The sequence below is a fragment of the Rattus norvegicus genome, chromosome 4 (assembly GCF_021556685.1).
Source record: "Rattus norvegicus strain SHRSP/BbbUtx chromosome 4, alternate assembly SHRSP_T2T, whole genome shotgun sequence".
NCBI lineage: Eukaryota > Metazoa > Chordata > Mammalia > Rodentia > Muridae > Rattus > Rattus norvegicus.
In genome coordinates this window covers 91931766-91947385 of record NC_141537.1, presented here as the reverse complement: position 1 = coordinate 91947385, position 15620 = coordinate 91931766, and the positions used below count along the sequence as shown (strand labels likewise).

General features: G+C 35.4%; 1 protein-coding gene and 1 long non-coding RNA gene across 4 annotated transcripts in view; one reads left to right on the top strand and one right to left on the bottom strand.

Moving 5' to 3' along the window:
• The window catches only part of Ccser1 (coiled-coil serine-rich protein 1), a 1234532-nt gene that overhangs the window by 451314 nt on the left and 767598 nt on the right, over nucleotides 1-15620 (bottom strand).
• The window catches only part of LOC120102492 (uncharacterized), a 111091-nt gene continuing 98405 nt past the window's right edge, over nucleotides 2935-15620 (top strand). Inside the window, exons 1-2 of the long non-coding RNA XR_015686018.1 lie at nucleotides 2935-2976; nucleotides 10707-10760. This is a non-coding gene — a long non-coding RNA (uncharacterized LOC120102492). The remainder of the gene's footprint in view (nucleotides 2977-10706; nucleotides 10761-15620) is intronic.

Sequence of the window (15620 nt, the reverse complement as noted above, 5' to 3'; positions counted from 1 at the left end):
TGATAGAGCAGTCTAATCTCAGAATTTCCGTAACAAAAACATGAACTAAATAAGCTTTTCTTGCAAGTACCGAGTTCCAGGCATTTAGTTATTACAGAGTAATACAATCTTTCCCATTTCTCTCTGCCTGGCACTTTTCCTTAACTCCTGTCATTTCTGCCAGAAGAACTTGCACAACCTTTGCCACTAGTAACAACCTGCTTGGGCTTTCACAGTGTCCACTCACCCTTACCGGATACTTGAAGATACTTGCCTATCTCTTGACATACAAGTTGATAAGTGTTAAGATATTTTTTAATGCATTGCAATTAGGAGCTGTCCTTATGTGATCAGAAGTACTAGTTGATAAACTTTGAAGAATGTGGCCAAAGACTCAAAACCAAATACTTTTGAATAAATCTCTTTTCTCTTAAGTAGCCCACTTTCTCTCAATGTTTTCTTTGAATCTTCAGAGACAATGATGACATTCATTTGACCATTAAAGTTGTTTGTTACAACTAAAAATGTCTAAATTCACACTGCAGAGATGGCTCAGTAAAGAGATGTAAGAGATGGCTCTGCTTACAATTCACTACTCACAACATCTTTCTTCTTCAGTTAATTATTATTTTACACACAGGCTATTTCTTTGCTCCATCATGCATGGTCTATTGACTGTAGGCTCCCTGCTTATCTTATAAAACTACAGCCCAGTATTTACAGTGATGTTCAGAATGTGAAAATAGCTAAACAAACATTAAGTGAAGAAAATGAATGGAAACCTCTATGATTCTTATAAAATAGGTAATTATTTATCTTTCAAGATAAATATGGTATTAATACACAGAGTTTGTGCTTAGTTTAAATTCATTCAGAGGGGGTTGGGGATTTAGCTCAGCGGTAGAGCGCTTGCCTAGTGAGCGCAAAGCCCTGGGTTCTGTCCCCAGCTCCGGGGGAAAAAAAAAAAGAAAGAAAGAAATTCATTCAGAAGAAAAGTTAAATGATTACATAATTTCTCTTTTAAGGTTGGTTGGTCGAATCGCTCTGAATCTAAGGCCATTTTTATTCCTCAGCAAAGTTGAAAATTAGAATTAGATAAACTTGAATATCATCTGTGATTTTTTTTAAATTGATTGAGTGTGTGTGTGTGTGTGTGTGTGTGTGTGTGTGTGTGTGTGTGTGTGTGTGTGCACGTGTGCGCACGTGTGTGCATGCAGGGGAGAACTATACCTATTTTCTGGAGCTGAAGTTAACAGGTGGGTTTGAACTTCCTGATGTGGGTGTGGGGAACTAAACTCAGGTCATCTGTAAGATGTATCAGCTTTTTTTTTTGATATTTTCTTTATTTACATTTCAAATGTTATTCCCTTTCCGGGTTTCCCCTCCGGAAACCCCCTATCCGATCCCTCCTCCCCCTGCTTCTATGAGGGTGTTCCCCTACCCACCCACCCACTCCCACCTCAACTCCCTGGCTTCTCCTACACTGGGGCTTGAGCTTTCACAAGACCAAGGGCCTCTCCACTTAACTGTCTCCCCACCACACTGAACATTTTTTGCCTCAATTTTAATATATGATTTTGTGATCCAGTCAATTTATGAATTATATAATAATAATGATGAATTTTTTACATTCATACAATTTCTGTCAATGATTGTTTTAGAAAGTTTCCTTCATGTCTCTAAGAGTGCTAAAATCTGAGTAAGAATACAGCATAAGAGTGAAATACTTAACTTTTGCCCTAGATCCTTTCTATAATTCCAATTATTACATTGTACAGTAGCCTTAGCTTTCAAAAACATATCAACTTGAAATATCAACTTGATAACATGGCCTTTATGATGTAACCCGATACACTCATTGTTAGCTCTTTTGGAGAGTCAATATTAAACAAATAAATCAGATTGTTTCACACTGTTGGAAATCTTACTTTAGTAAACATGCTTAGTCCTGTCATAACAAATTTCAAGGAACAGCAAAGTATAAAACACAAAAAATAAATAAGGGTTATTAATTTAAATTCAGAGATATGCAAAGTATTAAATTTTCATCTGACAGATTTGTGTTCCACAATGCAGTAAAGTACTGTGCATAAATGAAATGACCTCCTGAATTTCCCTGTACAGTTACTTCGTCAGGACATCTAAAGGCTTGAATTTCTGAATAAATGATTCTTCTAGAAAAGTCCATGAATATTCAGGAAAGAATGGTAAAGGTGAATGAATAGATTTTAATTCTTCCATATTTCTATTAGCAAATATAAGTCAAGTGAAATTTAAACGCATATTTTTCTGTTCTTAAACTTCTATTCATACTACTGCTTTGTTAGATTAAGAAGGAACAAATCATGTAAATTCTATGGATACACTTGAGAGGATACATTTTTAAATCATTTTGGGTGTTACTCCAAGCACAATGTTCACGAACCATGGAAGGATTGGACATTACTGCTCAAGGAATGTCAATCTAGTGAAGGCCTGAAAATCAAGTACTGTGGTATCAATATAATAAAAAAGTTACTCTTTAATCTTAATATACATATTTTTTTCTAATTTGGAACCAAACTTATTCCTGCATATATACTAGGCAAGTACTTGCTACTGAGCAGATCTATACTCTTACCATACCTTGTTCTTGTTTTTGTTTTTATTATTATATTTCAATATTTGTGTGTAACTAAATTACCCAAGCAAGACTTGACACTGTGATCCTTCTGCCCCAGCCTGCTGAGGAACTGCAATTACAAGATGTACTCTATGATTTTAAAGAACTTAAATATAACTTTTTACTTTTCATACAGGAATTTGCAAACCTGCAGGAAACACTGAAACTCCAAAGTATCTCTTCCCCACCCAACCCACATCACCAACATTGATGACGATGTAACAGTGAGATGACGATGTAACAGTGCTCTGTGTGAGCATATGCTGTGCTTGCTGGAAGTTATTTCTTCAGCCCACTAACACCTCAACTTGTTTTCCAGAAGTACCTGGGCTCAGGTAGGGCATATTCTACACACTGAGTCAATAGCGACAAGATCTTTTCTATACATACTCACAGAATACACATTAGAAGCAGCTTCTCAAGTTATTTAGGCTGAGTCCCTAAGTTATTTGGAGTAAATTGAACTCAGGAATGTTGAACACTCCTTCTGTGATGACTCAGGTAGTGGGAATGGCTCACAGAGGGCACACTGCCAGTCCATTCCTTGCTGTGTTATACTTTCCCACACAAGTAGATGGATAGCTTTCTATGCACAACTACAAATTATTCCACTCTTCATGTTCTTTTAAGACTGCCTATCTTTCCACTCTACTCTGCATGACCTGTTTGAGAAAGTTACACTTTTCAGTTTGCCCTTTTTCTGAGTCACCTTCAAGTTCAATATTTTAATTGTTGTCTGACACCATAGGAACACTCTTGGCTGCAAAGGAGGCCAGGTGAATCCCCAAGGTTTACCGCTCTGTGCTTCATTTCTTTTCTGCTGCTGACTGTGAGACCATTTGGCACAGCTGACTCAGAGCCCTAAGATAATTAGCTTTTCCTAAGAATGGCCCAGGCTTAAGGAGGAAAGTATGCAGCATTTGTTGCAAAAGCTAAATCTATCATTTGTAAATGTGACCTATTTTGGCAAGTGTTTGGTATTTCTGAAAACAGTTTACATAAATAAGATCAGCAAAGAGCAGATCCCCTATGGCTCACTTCTGAGTTATTCCCAACACCCTCACTGTTACACCTTCCAAATCAAGGAAACAGGGAAAAATATGATGCAAAACATAAAATAATATAAACTGCATATAAGATGACAAGAATTTTAATTAGAGTGGATGAATAATCTTTACTATAATAATTACACACTTCATATAATGATTTTATAGACCTAAGTATACTTAGCACTTTGCATTTAGAAAAATGACTACATGCTTAATCTATCAGTGGTCTCCTAACATTTGAATTCAGACATATTAATAGAAAGCATAATTAAATGAATACTAAAATGATCCTATAATTTTTCAAGATAGAGTGGAAATCACTTGTAACTTCTATACACATAAGGGTATTAGATTAGTAATCTAATCATAACAAAACTGAAAAATGTTTATTAATATACAGAATAAATTTTCCCAATTTGTTTATAGTAGAAAAATTAGATCATGCTCCATCTAATTATTTATTATTCTTTAACTGTGATACAGAAAATTAAAATTCATATGGGACATTAAGGGATATCCACAGTTATTTCATTATATTCTAACTGTAATTTATTGCTTGGACTTTTTTTAAAAATTATGGAATATTAAACATGAGTCCCTTTGTCATAGAATGCAGTTATCATTAATATAATATGAATAATAGTACATGCCATTAATGTCGTATTAACTTATCGAGTAATGTCTTACATCATGTTTAACACATCCAGATAATTAATATTTCTCAATATCCTATGCACTCACATTTCTGTGTTGTTCTCATGAGAGAGACGATCACTGTAATATCTTTGCTACAGCAGGCATCTTCAAGAACAGCTGAACTTATGTCACTTTGTCATGAGGCTTTCAGAAATCCTCTTAAATAGAATTACCATTTCCTTTCCTTGCATGTCCTTACTTCTTTGAGTACCTACTTAAATTTACAACAAGCTCCAATTCAAAAACTTATGTGCATCTGCCTAATCTACTACAGTCTAAGGTTAACAGACACTGCACTTTTTTAAGGTGCTCCAAAAAAGGCACATAAAATTTAATAAATATCAAGCTTTGAATTATAGTTGCCCATTAGATCTTGCTGTCTATCTTCATGGCAACTGAAAATCTGAGTAAAACTTTAAACACCAGTATTTCTTTAAGTACCAACAGAGAACTATTGCTCTTTTTGATGGGTTGTTCTTATTTTAATTGCATATCCTGTTTTTAAGCCCTGCTCTCTGTCTTGGCAATAGGAAATGAACTAGAAAATCAACACAGGTGGTCTACCATTGTTCCTTAGAGGGCCTGTATACAGACATCAGTCTTGGCTGATGTCTGGGAAGTAGTCCTTTGATGTCCTTTAAGTTTGTTGGGGTACTCATCCTCAACAAGATACTGAATAGCAGTGCCTCACAAGTTCACTGTAGTAAATCATTGCCTTAGAACCAATATGTTTGAGCTAGTCCATCCAGCAAATCCTCAAACGAGCTATACAAGCAGCTACTTAGATGCATTTTCTCAGCTCTTTTAAGAGAATTCTGCTAGTCAAGAACCTTGCACTAGTTATTGTTACTCTCTTTACCAAAGGATGAGCAATCCACTGTTAAACAGGAAAATTAACTTTTTATATTCAATCCATAAATTTGATATGGAAAAAATGGTTATGCCTATTTAAAAGATATAATGGAAGAAAGAGGAAGTAAACATATTTTTAAGAGAGTAAGTGACATTTTGTAAGATAACAGGGAGACAATTAATAGAAAATACTATAATAAATTTTGCCATCAACTAAAAATGATTCTATTTTATTATTTTGGACTTTAAAGGAATCATTTAATCTCCATCCCAACAAATGTTGGGTTTATAGAAATGTAGTTAAGAAATGTTCCAGATCTTGGGGTTGGGGATTTAGCTCAGTGGTAGAGCGCTTGCCTAGGAAGCGCAAGGCCCTGGGTTCGGTCCCCAGCTCCGGAAAAAAAAAGAACCAAAAAAAAAAAAAAAAGAAATGTTCCAGATCTTATTCAAGATTCACGTCTTGAAGACAAGACCTTTGTGTGATAATTTTACTTGTATCTGACTCTTAGATTTGCTGGTACATTTTCAAATGCACATAAAACAACTTTAGTCCGCTTGAGTAACTAGCTTTCTTCCCATATTTCATTGCTTTTCTCAAAGAACAGAACATGAATGTTTACTTATAATGTCACATTGTTGCATACAGGAAACATACCTCAATGACAAAGACAGACACTACCCCAGAGTAAAAGACTGGAAAAAAATTTCTAAGCAAATGGTCCTAAGAATCATGCTGGAGTAGCCTTTCTAATATCGAATAAAATCAACTTTCAAACAAAAGTTATCAAAAGAGATAAGGAAGGACACTATATACTCATCAAAGTAAAAGTCTACCAGGATGATCTCTCAATTCTGAGCATCTGTGCTCCAAATACAGGGGCACCTAAAGTCATGAAAGAAACTTTACTAAAGCTCAAAGCATACATTGCACCACACACAATAATAGTGGGAGACTTCAACATCCCATTTTCATCAATGGACAGATCATGGAAACAGAAACTAAACAGAGACACAGTGAAACTAACAAGTTATGAACCAAATAGATTTAACAGATACCTATAGAACACTACCTTGTTTTTAATTTAATCATAACTCTTTTCTAAAGTTCTTGAAATATTACTTTTAAGTAGTTGGAATACAACGTGATTGGATTCCTTGTGACACTGTCATCCCTTTATATCAGGACTTTACTCATGTTCTGCCATCCTCCTCTTTTATCTTGTTCCCTTTCGTCCCCCATTCCCTCTCATATAATCCTTTCCTACTCAAAATCTATGTACTACATAGAAGACAAAACATATGTTTGTCTTCTTGACTCTGGCTTAGTTATTTTGACATGATCCTCAGTTCTGCTCATTTTCCTGTATATTATATGGAACTACATGGTATCTATTTACTACTTTCTCTGTAATTGCGCATCCCTGAATAACATCTTGGCTATCAGGCACTGTACTGCAGTGAACCTAGATGTGTAGAATGTCTTTGCTGGCTCCAATCTCTTTGGTGAGCTTTTCAGGAGCTATAGGACAGATCAAACAGTGGTTACATTTTGTTTTCTGAGGAAATTTCAAAATGATTCCAATAATACTTGGAACAGTTTATATTTCCCTAGCAGTAGATTTCTTCTGCTGCTATTGTTTCTAGCACTTATTATTCTTTATTCTTGATGATAACCATTTTGACTAAAATAATACAGAATCCCATTGTAATTTTCAGTTGCATTAAGCTAATTTGGATAGTGAAAATTTTTCATATATTTATTGGATTTTTATCTTTCTACCTTTGAAAACCATGCATGTAATTCACTTTTTTTCCTTTTTTTTTTTTTCGGAGCTGGGGACCGAACCCAGGGCCTTGTGCTTGCTAGGCAAGCGCTCTACCACTGAGCTAAATCCCCAACCCCTGTAATTCACTTTTATATTTATATTTTAACTTCTTTATAATTTTAGGTTTTAATCCTTTCTTGGATATGTACTTGGCTAAGTTTTTCTATTCTGTAGTCTATTTTCATCCTGCTGATTATTTCTGCTGCATAGAAACATTTTGATTTCATGTGTTTAGACTGAGTAAGCCTTGTGATAATCACCTGAGATCCTACAGTCCTTTTAGAAAAGCCATTGCATGTGCCTATAGTTTTTCCTCAAATGGTTTGTGTTCTGAATCTTACAATTATGTTTTTAAATAATTTGCAATTGATTGCTGTACAGCCTGCAAAGTTAAGGATCCAGTTTCATTCCCGTACATGTGGATTGACAAGAGTTCCTAGCATTTTTTTGTTTAAAAGGTTGTCTCTTTTTTAATGTATTGTTTCAATACCTTTCTCCAAATCTATAGTGTTTGTACCTGTGAAATGTTCATACCTTGCTGTTTGGTTCTACTCTATTCTTAACCATCCTTGACTTTGTGTCCATACCATGCATTCTTGTTACTGTATCTCTCTCATGAAATCTGGTGCTGTAATATTTAACATTATTTTTTTCTGCCTAACACTGCTTTGGGTATTTACAGTCTCTTCTGTTTCAATGTGTATTTTATTATTTTTTTAATCATTACGAAGAACACCACTAGTTTTGGTGAAAAAATAAGACAATACTAGCACCTAGCTCATGAAAAAAAGAAAAGAAAGAAAGAGAGAGAGAAAGAAAGAAAGAAAGAAAGAAAGGAAGGAAGGAAGGGAGGGAGGAAGGGAGGGAGGAAGGAAGGAAGAAAAAAAAGAAAAGAAGTGGATGTTCCAGGCTTCCACATAAATAAAGGAAAAAAGAAAGAAAAGATCAGAACTTAATGGAACTTTGTGAGTCACCAGTTCTTCTTTTGGGTTCAAGTCTAGACTTTAATAGGGCGGCAGTCCTGACAAAATATAACACAGTTTATCTATATTTCACAGTTCCTCAAACAAGACCATACTTCTTAATCCTTCTAATTGTATCAAAGAGTTCCACTTCCTGGTGACTAAGTTTTTAGATATCCAAGCCTAGGGGGGCAATCATCTAATTCAAAGTACTAGAGCTTATACCACAAACCTTATTATTTTCTGTTTTATTTGAATGTGACTATTCGTGTGTGTGTGTGTGTGTGTGTGTGTGTGTGTGTGTGTGTGTGTGTATGACCATTTTTAATGAATGAAAACATTGTGATCTCTTAACAGATTCTGTGTTTTGAATGAGCAAAAGTATAGTAGGTCTATAAATCAGAATACTTGATCCACAGATGGTGGAATTTTTTGGGAGGGATTAAGAGGTGTGGTCTTATAGAGGAAGTATGCCAACTGGTGGTATTCTTAGTGATTTCATAATTCATGAGACTCCTAGTTGGCTGTCTCTCTTTTTATAGCCTCCTACTTGTAGATTAGATGTAAATTCTCAGTTGCTCCTCGAGTTTTATGCCTGCTTTCCTGCTGCCATGTTCCTTGCTATAATGGTCATAAACTTATTGTCTGAAACTATAATATACAACAAAATCTTTCTTCTACAAAGCACCTTTGGTGTCTCTTCATAGAAACAGAAAAATTTCAACAGAATTTGTTACTAGTAGGAATGTTTCATTGTTGTTCTGAAGAAATGAGGAAACCTTTGGGACATTGGACTATGAAAGCAGTTTAGTAGTGTTATTGTGGCTTTTGTGTCATTCTAGTATGTGTTTAGAAGGCACTGGTGCTAAGAAAAATATGTAATTTGGAAACACAGAACAAGAAGTATCAAAGGGGAGTCATATTAGACACACAACTGCAGACCACTCTTGAGATATTTTAGTTACAAATGTGGTGGCTACAAACAAGCCTGAGACTACATTGAAGAGTTTGGACTTAATTTATTGGTGGTGGCCTAATAAGGACTATGTTTTGTAGTTATTCGTGATAATTCTTATGTTAATCTATAATGAGGAAAAGTAAACATGGTCAAAACAAAACAAAATATAGCAAAGAGGCAAGTAGCAGAAGCAAGCAAACCAACAAACAACAACAAAACTACAAAGTGATTAGAAAACGATCACCAGAAAATTTGAACCCAAGATTTGTCCTGAAAGAGATAATGAGAAATGGAATAAAGGCGGCCGTGCCCATCTAGCTAAGCTTCTCACTTATACAAAAGAAAGCATGTGCAACAAAGGGAAGGAAGGAACCCAAGGCTATACTAATATAATTCAAGGAAAGAGCCCAAGTTCCACCCAGAGTGAGCATTAGGATATAAGTGACACATGGCAAATGGTTCTTGATTTGCTGTCATGAAAGATACAGGGATGAACGGATTGTGGAATCTTCCTTCACAGTCATGTGGCAGGGGAACCCCTGCATGGAGGCCCAAAGAGACCCTTAATGGCAAGAAGCTGTCAAAATGAAGCCTGAATTGCATTGGAGATCCTCAAGATGTTGGGGATGCCAGAGTCATTGAGTATCTGCCAAGGATAAAGAGTAGAGCCCAAGGGGTTGGGGATTTGGCTCAGTGGTAGAGCGCTTGCCTAGCAAGCACAAGGCCCTGGGTTCGGTCCCCAGCCGCGAAAAAAAAAAAAGAGTAGAGCCCAAGAGAGAAAAGTGTGCTGCAGTCAGTAGAGCTGAAGGGAAAAGCTATCTGTCCTTTGATTCACGGCTACAGGATTAGGAATTTGCACAGCTTGGGTTCAGACTTATCTCAATATTTCTCACTGTACCCCCAATCCTCCCTTTCAAAATGGTATGTGACATTGTATACTGAAAATAATCTGCTTTTTAACTTTACCAGAGGATTTTGAATCTCAGAAAAGACTTTGGACTTGTAAGCTGTGTTGAGACTGAAGTTGAATTATATGCATTTTTCATTATGATGGGGTTATAAACTTCTGGAGGCTAGGAAGTGGGATGCGAAGGAGTAACTGAGGAAGGCCCCATAGGCTTTTACACTTAGTCCACAATTGTTGAGGGCTTGGGAAGGATTAGAAGGATATAGCCTTGTTGAAGGAGGCATGTCTCTGAAAGTGGCCTTTGAGGTTTTGAAATCCATGTCATTTCCAGTTAACTCTCTCAATTTTCTGCCTTCTGCTTGTGGATCAGATGTGATCCACACATCTGTAGATATGCTAGTGTTTCAGCTCCATGCCTGCCTGCCTGCTGCCTTTTGCCCAACCATGGTGATAATGAACTCACCCTCAGAAATTGTAGGCCCCAATAAACTCTTTCTTCTTAAGTTGCTTGACTTATGGTGTCACTTCACAACAATAGAAGAGTAGACTACAGAATAACTTCAAATAAATTGAGTTTTTTCTAATATTTTGATTTTAAATGCTTCTTGCTCTGCCTTGCTTTTATAAACAAAAATAAAAGGAAGCAAAGTATTTAAAAAAATAAGCTAAATTGTCTATTTATAATACTGTTGGAAAGTTATCTTAGTGTGTGTATTTGTAGGTTTAGAGAAAAAATTTAAATCCTCTTGCTCATATTGAAAGTAGATATGTTTAAACAATGAAACAACGGCCGACATATGATGTTTGTCTTATAGGAACAAACTTGATGGGAATGATTTATGCCTGAGTGATTTTCCTTTGGATTCAAGGTAATGTTCAGAATGATATACTTTAATTCCAGAAATTGGCTATTATATCACGAGTCAAAGTGCTTGCTTTGATTTGTTAGGTTTATAAGATACCCCAGGACACTCAAGATGACAAGGAGGTGGCCTTGTAGATACCATAGCTACAGAAGAATGACAGTAGTATTTTAGATGAAAGTCTGGAAACTTTTATGTGAGGTGTGGTCATAAGTTAGCTGACTTTGATGCCTGCACATAAGCCATGTCTAAAACACAATATGAGGGCAGGGGCTACTTGACTCGTACTAACAAAGCATCATAAATAGCTGAAGGAGTCACTAGCATGGATGGGAGGAGGGAGTCTATACTTCTTGTTCATTACTGAAAATATCAAACACCTTTATTCTGATACTACGTTTTATAATATCTCAAATAAGTAATTGGAAATTAAACTTTAGAACAGAGACTTTCAGCTGTCATCTGATTTTTGTCAAGGAGCAAGAACAGCACATCTATATCCGTTACATTCACAGGAAGAGCTAGAGAGGTGGAGTAAAGAGACATTGTGAGATCATGGTTGACATGATAATCGTGGGAATGTCTCTAACAGTAAATGATTCCTTCTGGAAATGTTAGTTTCCTCCATTCTCTACTTCAGTGAAATAAAATGCCAATATCAGTTAAAAGCTAACTCCGTTACATCCCACTAATTTACTTAATATATAAACATGTATTGAATTTCTTCTATATAACAGAGATTGCTCCACTCTTCCTCACTATGGAGCAAGAACTTTGGTAAGGGAGAGAAATGTCACAACTAACTGCACACCAACGCGTTTGCTTATGCATTAATTCATTAATGGCAAGAATTAGAAAGGTGAAAAAATAACAAAAACAGAAACTATGGGTTTTACCTTAATAAATAACCCAGCTAACAATATTTGGCTCTGGTTACAGTGTTACTACCTTTCACCCACAGCCAGATGGACCCCTGGTAATAGAAGTGATCCATCATGGCTGGAACAAAGGGTCAAGCAGAACTGGTCACCTGTGGCATAATGACAATAATTGCAAGTGTCCCCTAGCTAGATGTCAGATCCTGAAAGTTTTACAAAAACCTTCCTATGAGAAGTTGTTTTATCCATGAGGACCTTTACAGAGAGCCCAGATCCAAAGCTGTAGAACTATCCATTAATGACACATGCTTGTCACCAGCAAGTGGATTAAAAATGAGTTGGAACAAAATCTGAGCCAGAGGATGTAATGAAGCTTCTAAAAAATTTTGAATTTAATCCACGCTAGCTGAAGAAATAAGCATTTTCTCTTCTAGCTGAAAACTTCAAAGATAGTTAGTGCCCATATCCCCACCAGAATTTATCTGCAGCCTGATTAGAAGATAAGAAAATACAGTGGGTTAGGCGATTTACCAATTAACAGCAAAATAATGGTCTCTTATGTAACCTCAGGCTATGAAACAGTTGTAAATACAATTATTACAAGTCAATCTTTGTAATGATATTTAAGAAGTATTAACTTTAACTGGATAGGAACCCTTTTGGTTTTTATCAATCTGCTCCTTTTAAAGTGATATATATATATATATATATATATATATATATATATATATATATGGAAGAGTAGATTAAAACACTGTGAAATAAGTTCTGATTTGTAATTATGCATCAACACTTGATCATTAACAAGCTTCACTCTATGATTTTCTAAATGTTTGTTAAGAAATTTCCTCAATATATATGTAAAAATACACAAGGTATTTGATTTTCTTATGAAGTGAAAAGATTATTAAATTAACTTTTGCCAAAAATAAAAAAAAAAGAAAATACAGTGGGAAAGGCCAATCCAGAGCAAAAACCACTGAAATGAGTCAGTCTGAAGCTCTTCTTCTATTTTGTGTGAGGTAAAGTTTTCTTTGCTTATAAAAGTTTAAATTGGCTTTTATTTCATGCGGTCAAAAGTATTTGAATTGATACAGTCTGGCAGACAGTCATTTAGCCTCATAATTTTTTTCATTTACCATATGAGTTCTAAGGACATTAGCAGCTGATTATAGATATCTAATGAGATGGCACTTGTCACTATGCATTGAAATGTATAAACTGTAATGCATTCTAAAATCATTATTAGGCAAATGAAGACAAAGGAACACTAGCAATCACATTTAAGTTCCCTCTCTCAACCACCATGCTGTTGTAAATTAAAATTGCAAAACAAAACAAGGCAAAAAGTGTGAGCGTCTTTTCATGTAGAAGAACTCAGAAATAAAACTTACAACTTCCTCATGACAAGCACCAACAATAAAACTGGACCTTTTCAAAACATTTCCTTTTTTTGTTTTTGAAGAAGAAGACAAGGTCACTGAAGGAGATTTGAAATGTTTTTCAGTAAGTTGTCCTAAATTATCTTAATTTGTGGAATAGGAAACACATTATGCATTTGGAAGAGAACACAAGAAATAGTTTTTAGGTTTGAAGACAATAAAGCAGAGCTTAGAGAACAGAGGAGGAAGGCAGAGATGGTGTGTAGAGGTGACGTAAGGGATAGAATGGATGCTGTGCAGAACAATCCTTCAGTACTTGGAACAGCAGGAGAGCTTTAGCATGCCCATAATGACAGTAGTTAACAAACTTCAGAATATATTCGAGGTGGACACTAATCTACCATCAGCTTGCATTTCATCTTCATAGGTTCGGAAACTCATCCTTCCTCTCCAAAGACACTGTTTATGTTGTCAATTATATTATCCAATTTTGGTCATGGATGGAGGACACACTGTATTTTTGAAAAAGAAGGAAGCAATTGTGTTTAAAGTCAAAACCTCTAAGTTATATTGGCCATTACTTATGTAGACTTGATAATGCCCCTGCTTCTCCACCACATTGCAGAAAAGAGTAGTATTTTTTAAATAGGGTTGCTGAATATTTTTGATTAAATTTACAGAGAACATCAAAGATATTGGGGAAGAGGAAAACATTTTCTGAGCTAACCAAATGTTTATAAGTTCTGGGGAATTGAATGCTGACTCCCAGAGGAAGAAAAGACTTTGTAAAAGGACCTTGGCTAACGGCCTGATTGAATGATTGCTCAGAAGCCTGAACTATGGCAACAAAATTGATCCTAGAGAAAAAAGCAATTACTATTTTTGTCGGCATTTCAGCCATGATAGAGAGGTCTGTGGGAACTCTCACTACACAGACTAATGATCAGGCTTTGGGGCTGACAATACAGGCTTATTTCAAAATCATGATTTTATTATGGTACTGGGCAGACGTTGTATGCATATCTTTTGGGAAAGATTACCAATATAAACTCATGCAAGGCCGAATTAGTTGTCTAGAAAGGGAACGGTGATTGATGTACTTGCCTTTGGTTGTTTGTCTAGTTAGCCAGCTGCTGCCTTCAGAATTATTCTTTGTCTGTTTCTCTGATAGACTCCTTGCTGTGCTCTTTCAGAATTCACAGTATACTTTCATTTCTATCAATCAATGTTTATGCTCAAACTATTTTTATCCAACACAGTAAGAGTTACCGCAAACCATTGCCATAAATAGAAACAGATGTCGTATTCAGCTTTGTGATTATTACATTTGAAATATATACACATAAAGTACACGAATAAATCAAATCTTTCAGTAATCAGCAGTATCACACAAATCCTCAATCCACCTTAAATGTTGGTTCTTCATAATGAATAAATAAGCAAGCAAAAGAAATAAAACCATTTTATTCATTATGCATAAACAACACGAAGACCTAGTGGGGTTTAAGGGGAGAATAGTAATGAATAATAAAAAATATTAACCAAATTAGACTGCAAAATATAGTAAAAACAATATCAGTGATAGCAAGAGTAATAAAAGAATGTCACATTCTCACATAAGTGTGTTTCTTATTTTTGACATGGGAAATAGATCTAATACCTCTATATTGCAGAGAAAAGGAACTGTAAAAATATTGAAGAGGATATGATTTATGATGATTAATTTTGATTTCTCATTATTGACAACATTTCTGAGTTTGGGGAAAGCACTGCTATTCCATTTTGATTAAATGTAGTCCGATCTTCAAGTCCTCCACGTAAAAGCTACAAAGCCTACAGCTTTCTACTCATAAGCTTCTGAGTTTTTATCTACAAGAGAGGAAGCCCTGTACTTAATTGTTTTCCAAAACTAATATGTTAAGTTTATAGATCCTGAAGCCTAAAATAAAGATGATGCTCAGAAATGACGAAGAAAAACACTATATGTTCCATCAGGCTGAAAAAAATAGAACAGTAGGAGCAGGATAAGCCTTCTGGGGGGCAAGAGTGACAGCATTATATGGAAGAGTAAAAGAGAATGATAACAGGAGATTGGAAGTCTGGCCCCACACAAGCCACTCTGTGAATTCTTTTTCCATTAAGAACTTGTCTGGAATTGAGAGATAACCTGTCTCAACACCTGACACCGATAGCTGCTGAGGCTGCATAGATTGGCTTATGAACAAAGAGAATTTTATGTTTTTTTTTAATGGAAGTCAGATAATAGATACCAATATTATACAAATGAAGCATGAAATCTACCATAGCCTTTTATTTAACTAGGAGATGCCAGTCAGATCCTATCAGATATATGACATTCAATTTACAAAGTAAATTATCTGCACAAGATTGTTTTCAGGAGTGGCAAAAACAAGAATCTACCTTTTCAAGCAAATTAACATGCAGGAATGTGAGGATTTAATTTGTTTGAATGAACTAATAGCTATCATAATAGATATTCTTATGTTGATGGTCAGTCTCCACCTTGTATCTAACCTATAAAGCAGGAATTCAGAAGGCTAAAAAGCTTCTGAGAGAAAACTCAAGTATTACCAGCACAGATATTA